General features: G+C 32.7%; 1 non-coding gene across 1 annotated transcript; it reads right to left on the bottom strand.

The window, feature by feature from the left end:
• Positions 1-7,257: 7,257 nt before the first annotated feature.
• LOC139869786 (small nucleolar RNA R71) lies at positions 7,258-7,364 on the bottom strand. The gene has a single exon (XR_011766365.1). It is a non-coding gene; the product is annotated as a small nucleolar RNA R71 (small nucleolar RNA).
• Positions 7,365-7,810: the final 446 nt, after the last annotated feature.

Here is a 7,810-nt window from a genome sequence, read left to right as displayed (position 1 = left end):
GCGATATACATCTTTTACCCTCTAAATTTATATTTGATTCAAAAACTACAATCAAGCACACACAACTAACGAGCACTTAGAACCCAGTTATTATAGCACTTTAATGTATGTATTCTTATCAAGTTCGTCCCAAGAGACACGGTGTAAGTCGGATATTTGAAACTATCAATTGTCCTAGGGTTTGTTTGATTGGGGGTTTCGATTGATATCAACTAACAACTAAAACTTGCACAATTTTGCACAATTAAATAAACCTAAATTTATCAATTAAACTAGTAACAAGAAACAAGTAGTGAAGTATTAAGACTTTAAAACAAATTAACTAAGACGTGTTCACTTATCTAATCCTCTCTATGCTTGGCTTGCCCCATTGTGCCTATATTGCTATCTCATTAGTTGTTGAACTATTAAATATTTAGCATCACTACTAAACCTCAAATCAAATGATACTCCACGAATTCACATAAGCTTTATATCTTAAGATCGAGTTAAGAATGATTTGGTCATTGAGATTGAGCTTAGGTTGAAATCACTTAAAAACTCCAACTATCGAAATTACTTAAGATAATCGGCATTACTATGTTGACTAGAGGCCAATTGATAACCAACCTAGATCAAGAACACAATCAATTACAATTCCTAAGCTAGTTGTCTAGATCACCTAAGGTGTTGAAGCACATATTGATTCACTTCTCAAATCACTAAGAGAGCTACACAACATATGTAATCAAAGTCAAGCCTAAAACAAACTCATAGCAATGGATCTTTAGCTAACTCAATAACACATGATCATGTAATTCATTCAAACAACAATAATCAATTGATTTGGGGCAAACACTAGCATTAGAGATTCATAGATAAGCAAACACAAGAGATTTAGCCAATCATAGCTAAAATTAAACTAATAATAAGCATAGAAATGTAAATCATCATCATCTTCAAGTTACTACAAGTAATCAATGCAAATATGAAAAGTAAAGTGAAGATTACAACCCAAAATGTAAAGAAGAGGAAGATTTAAGCTAAACAATGATGAATCTTGAGCTAGCTTCCTTGAATCCACCCTTAAACACCAATGGATGATGAAACTATGGTTTTGTATATGAAATTCGGACCTTAAGCAGCTGCTCGCAAAGATGCATAAGAAAAATGACCTACTCTCATTCCTTTTATAGTGCTGAAATTCTGGGCTGAAACAGCGATAGGAGCACCGCTATTGGCTCAGGAGCGGCGCTTTTGGCTTTAATGAGGAGCGGCACTTTTGATCAGGGATGCTGCTTTTATCTCAAACAGGGGCGACACTTTTGTTGAGGAGCGACGCTTTTGGCTGAATAGGAGCAACGCTTTTCACTGTAGGAACGGCGCTTCTGCTCACTGGATGAAAATGGAGCTGAAATGTGCATAAGAACGTCACTTTTCCAGTTGGTGCGGCGCTTTTTGGCTCACAGGAGTGACGCTCTTGATTGAGGAGCGGCGCTTTTGATGCTGATTCTGCACTTTTCCATTTTCTTAGCCAATTTTGCCTAAGATTTGGTCAATTTTACACAAATCCACTCCTTAGCCCTTAATTTACCATTTAGCTCAATAGCACACAAAATACGCTCCAAGATAGTCATAAACCGAGCAAAGTGAAGTAGATATCGCGAAATAAAATATATATAAATGGAGCGACATCAAACCCCCTATATTTGAATCTTTTCTTGTCCTCAAACAAACAATCGACAAAACAAGCTTTGGAGATAGAGAACAAATAAGTGAACAATGCCAAAGCGCAAAAAGGTTAAGCTCAAAATGATACCTTTCATGAATATGCACTAGGCGGCTATAACGTTCTCCAAAAACTTGCACTTGCTAGGACCAAGCACAATCATCCTCTTCTTCTACTAACACAAGCTTAACTCAAGCTCCAAATAATATCTTCAAATCTTCAATTGTAACGACCCTGTATTTTCCAACTTTTATTAATAATATTTATTATTAATGCTTGCGTTTTAATGAATGTATTTTTATACATTTACTTGTTATCGTAATTGACTTTACATGTCCCGACTCGTCTTTGTGACACACGTGCTTTACACGAATAATGTTTCGAATATTATTTACATTCATGATTAATTATTATTAATCATTTTTAATTAACTAATGTTAGTAGTTAATTACTTGGGCTTTTTTATTTATTTGTTGGTTACTTGGACTTGGGCTTTTATTATATGGACTTGGAAGCCCACCCTACACACTTAATGGACTAGTAAGCCCATCTTTTAAGCTAATGAATCATTAAGAAAAAGCAAGGTTAATTAAGCTAATTAGGAGACAAATCTTACAAGCATGCTAGAACTCTTTCCCATACATTTAACTTTAATACCATTCTAAGCTTACACCCTTCCCCCATGCATGAAAGTTGAAGCTTGACTTTCCCCTTTGAGCCCTTGGAAATCGTCGGCCAAGCTAGAGGAGGGAGGAGTTCAAATTTCATTTTTTTTTTTTACTTATTCACTAGTATTTCTTCATTCCACACACACACTTCATTTTACACTTCTCTTTCTCTCATCTCTTTTCTCTCAAACTTGTAAGTAACAAAGCTTTACTTTCTTTCTTTTTCTTCCACTAAAATCGACATCCATCATCATCGTTTACTAGTTGTAGTTTATTGTTGTTTGGTGTTGTTAAAGATCAAGTTCTATAACTTGTATCTTCATGTAATCTTGGTTACTTCCATCTTTTGTTTGATGAAGAACCAAGAACAAGAATCTAAACTTATTAGTTTATGGTTCTACACTTAAATGTTATAAGATTTAAAGTTCATAAACTTTATAATTATACTTGTGTTCATGTTTTATAGACTTAAATTCTTAAGATCCAAGCTTGACTTATCTTCTTAAGTATGAAACAAACATGAACATAATACTTGTAACTTTAGTTTATTTATTTCTTTTGTAAGTACTTTAAAGTTTTGATGTTGTTAATTTGGTTAAGTATTACTAGTTAAACTTGATCTCATATTTCTTGAAACTAAAGTTAACTTTTTAAGTTCAAGAACATGGAAGTATAACTTTCTAGTTATAACTTTATACACTTGTATTGGATCTAATTTTCTATAGCTTATGGTCTTCCAAATTTGTTGTAAACAAGAGCTTATAAGCTTATATACATTTTACAAGATGAAAATCTAAGTTTCATAACTTATGGTTTCATTAAAGTGGAGATCCAAGTTCTATAACTTAGGATTTAACTTAAGAACACTAGATCTAGACTTTCTAGTCTAGGATCTTTAAGATCTAGCTAAGATCTAAGTTCTACAACTTAAGATCTTGTTTATTTAGTTTACATTTCAAGTTTATAGCTTAATATTACTATTAGAACTCATGTATGTGTCGGATCTAAGATCTTGATGTAACTTTGGTTCATTAAACTACTTACAACCCTTAATTGAGTTGTGCTACATATCTTAGACTTACACTAGTGTTATGATGGTCAAAACTTGGTAAAGATGATGTAAACACATCAACGAGTTGTACACTTGAAGCTATACGCATCAAGGATGAGAACCGTGATGAGCATCAAGCACCAAGAACCCACCGGAGCACCTTACTTACTATTTTCTGGAACTGATCAGTAACCTGGTGATAATGCTAAAAACGAACACATATTTCATAGCATTATCCCTCAAGAAAGACAAGATTTTAGTTGCAATTGTTCTATTTACAAGTGATATTCGTTTAAATAATAAAAGGTAAAGACAAAAGGCAGATTCGATGATTTGAAGAGGCAAACGACCAAAAAGCTAAAAAGTACAAAGTACAATCCAAGTGGTTCAATTTATTGATGAGAAACGTCTAAAAATGACAAGAGTACAAGTTACAAAACGCAAAGTACACGATATTAAATCGTACGAAAGGATGTTCGAAAATCCGGAATCGGGACCTGAGCCAAGAAGAAACGCGCGACGCAACGGACCTAAAATTACAAGTCAACTATGCACATAAATATAATATAATATATAAATAATTCTTAAAATTATATATATATTATATATATTTATTAAAACCGTCGGCAAATTAAAAGACAAAAATATGTGAGCAGGATCTGGCGGCCATGCGATCGCATGGGAAATAGGCATAAAACCCATGCGATCGCATGGGTTACTATAGCAGGCCAACATTCTATAAAAAGGCAGTTTGCTCGAGAGTTTGAGAGAGCATATTTTCTTTCTCTCTTCTGTAATCATAATAAATATTTATAATTTTAATTTTAATTTAAGTTTAATAATAATTGGGTTATTGTAAGAAATGTTTTATGGGTTTTAAGTCGGAACTCTGTCCGTGTAACGCTACGCGATAAATAATCACTGTAAGCTATGTTTTTCCTTTTTAAATTAATGTCTCGTAACTAAATTATTATTATGCTTATTTGAGCCGAAGTAATAGTGATGTTGGACTAAAAATTAAGATTGGGTTATTAAATTTTGTACCATAATTAGGGTATGGACAAAAGACCGACACTTGTGAACATTGGACTATGAACTATTAATAGATGGGGGGTATTGTCTAAATTGAGTGACAACTCATTGGAGTCTGTCGAATCTATCTTCAAATTAGTTAATCTAATAATTGTTAAATGATCATGCATGTCCTATTTAGTGACGTTTATACGACATCTTTTTCAAATCATTTAATTTAATCAATTGGATTGGGTAATTTATTATTCATTATGGCCAAGTGAATAAATTAACGTATCATAGACTAATTAAAACAGGGGTAGATTACATACAAGGGTAATTGGTGTAATTGTTAACAAAGTATTAAAACCTTGGATTACACACAGTCGATAACCTGGTGTATTCATTAAACAAAGTATTAAGACCTTGTTACAGTTCGAATCCCCAGTTAGTTGGAATATTTGACTTCGGGTATAAGGTTAAAATTGCCGAGCATTTTATAATTATGACCGATGAACTATTATGGACAAAAACCAGATAGGTTTCAAGTAACTCCAGGACAAAGGACAATTAACCCAGGATAATTAATTAAAGTCAAAACGTCAAACATCATGATTATGGAAGTTTAAATAAGCATAATTGTTTTATTGTATTTCTCATCGTACTTTCATTTACTCGCAATTTTATTTACTGTCATTTTATTTATTGCAATTTATTTTATGGACTTTAATTATTGTCATTTATCTTTATGCTTTATTTAAAATCGACAAACCGGTCATTAAACGGTAAAACCCCCTTATAATAATAATATTACTATATATAATTATATATTTTATATAAATATAGTCGCTTAAAAATATAGTACGTATCACCAGCTCCCTGTGGAACGAACCGGACTTACTAAAAACTACACTACTCTACGATTAGGTACACTGTCTATAAGTATTGTAGCAAGGTTTAGGTATATCCACTCTATAAATAAATAAATAACTTGTATAAAATTGTATCGTATTTAATAGTATTTTCCTTGTAAAATTAATACTATTTCATATACCCCTCGCATAACATCAAGTTTTTGGCACCGCTGCCGGGGACTCGGTGAAAAACACTATATTTTTGCAAACATATATTATTGCTTATTTCGTAAAAAAAAAATATTTTGTATTTATTATAAGTGTTTAAAAAAATAAGTAATCGGGCCGACACTGTAGCAGCCCAACCTTTGAACTGGATCCGCAGGTCATGCGACCGCATGACAATATAACTAACACTCCATGTGATCGTATGGAGTGATTTGACTGGTCTAAAACGTTTGACCATCGAATTAGGGTTACGTATAATTATTATTATTATTAATTAATTAGTTAATTAGGGTTTTATATAATAATAATTAGTTTTAGTTTTATTTAATTTGTAATATTAAAGTATAATTAGTTTTATTAATAATACTTTTATAAAATAATTATATAAAAATAATATTTTTATAAAAATAAATAATTTTAGCATTTTTTGTCTCTTTTTATAAATTGTATATTTTAAACATTTGTATATTTATCGTTCGTAATTAGTTTTAAAATTAGTTTTTGCCATAGTTATTTTATATTTCTAGTTTTTAGGTTTTGCCATAAAATCCCTTAAGTGCTTTTTCCTTATATTAAGATTTAGATGCTTTAGAATTTTTCGACGCCATTTATATATTTTAGTGCCTTTTAAATTATTGCCGTTTTGAATTTAGTATTCCTTTTAAGCTTTAATACATTTAGACGCAACTTTTTAGATTTAATTTTTAGACTTTTAAGTTTCGACGTTTTTCTTTCTTATTTTTATTTTTCGACGTTTTTCGACGCGCTTCTTTTTCTTTCTTATTTCTCGACGCTCTAGTTTTTAGGACATAGAATTTTCTATTTCTTCTCTAAAATTTCAAACGAAAAATTATTTTAAGCGGTTAAATTCATAGACATCCAAAATTTTCTGGTTCGTAGTAATAGTTGGATTTGTTAGTGGCGAGTTGTGGGCTTCCGATTTAAAGGGTCCTGGCTACCTACTGCATCTATTGGCTATTCGAAACGTGGGCAAAATCAGAAAAGTCTATTAATTTGATAGATTATATAATTTTTATCTTTATAACTAATAGGATATTTAGTGAATGCACCGAGCAAAACGTTCACCACCTTTCATACGTTCACTACCTGTAACCCGATCAAGACATCTAGCCAATATTGTCGCCGTTTATTTTTCTTTAGAATGATCATCTAGTCGAACAAGTACTCCAACTCAAAATTCCGATAATCCATTTTTTTGAACCCGACTTCACAATAGAGAACCCGGAGGATATTCAAGGACAATTCCAAGATCCAGAACCACTAATCATTCCTCCTGAACAACAAACCGTTAAATCAGAATCTTCTAGTGATTCGGATTCAACAAATTAAATTATGGAAATAACGGTACCTCAAAGTATGGAAGATCGAATGAGAGCCATACGCACGGGCCAAGGTCACGCCATTATTCAACCAAATGTTAGAGCGTCAGATTTTGAAATCAAAGGACAAATCCTACACATGATCACCAATCAGTGCCAATTTGGTGGTACAACAAAATAAGATCCAAACGAACATCTTCGAACTTTTAATAGGATTTGTAATCTATTTAAAATCCGAGAAGTTGAGGATGAAACTATTTATCTTATGTTGTTCCCCTGGACTTTAAAAGGAGAAGCCAAAGATTGGTTAGAATCGTTACCTGAAGGAACGATTGACTCATGGGATATTTTAGTTGAGAAATTTCTTCAAAGATTCTTTCCGGCATCTAAAGCCGTGAGACTTCAAGGAGAAATTGCCACGTTCGTGCAAAATCCAAATGAAATGTTATATGAGGCATGGACAAGATTCGGAAGAATGTTGAGAGGATGTCCTCAACATGGATTAGATACTTTTCAAATAGTATAAATCTTCTATAAAGGCATAGACATCGCCACACGAAAAGACATCGACATAGCAGTTGGTGGTTCCATTATGAAGAAAACCGCAACCGAAGCTCACAAGATTATTGATAACACAGCATCCCACTCTCATGAGTGGCACCAAGAGAAATATATATATCGTTCATCTAAAGCGGCTAGAGCCGATTCTAGCCACGACTTTGATTCCGTTTCTGCAAAAATAGATGCTTTCGAGAGACGAATGGAAAAGATGAATAAAGATATTCACGCAATACGAATCAGTTGTGAGCAATGCGGTGGACCACACTTAACGAAAGATTGTCACATTGAGCAAACGATGGAACAATGCGAGAATGTTTCCTACATGAACCAAAGGCCGGGAAATAATTATCAAAATAATTATCAACCGCCAAGGCTAAACTTCAATCGAA

The sequence above is a fragment of the Rutidosis leptorrhynchoides genome, chromosome 9 (assembly GCF_046630445.1).
Source record: "Rutidosis leptorrhynchoides isolate AG116_Rl617_1_P2 chromosome 9, CSIRO_AGI_Rlap_v1, whole genome shotgun sequence".
In the NCBI taxonomy this organism is placed as follows: Eukaryota; Viridiplantae; Streptophyta; class Magnoliopsida; order Asterales; family Asteraceae; genus Rutidosis; species Rutidosis leptorrhynchoides.
The sequence above is the reverse complement of the archived record's forward strand: the minus strand, read 5'-3'. Positions and strand labels throughout refer to the sequence as shown.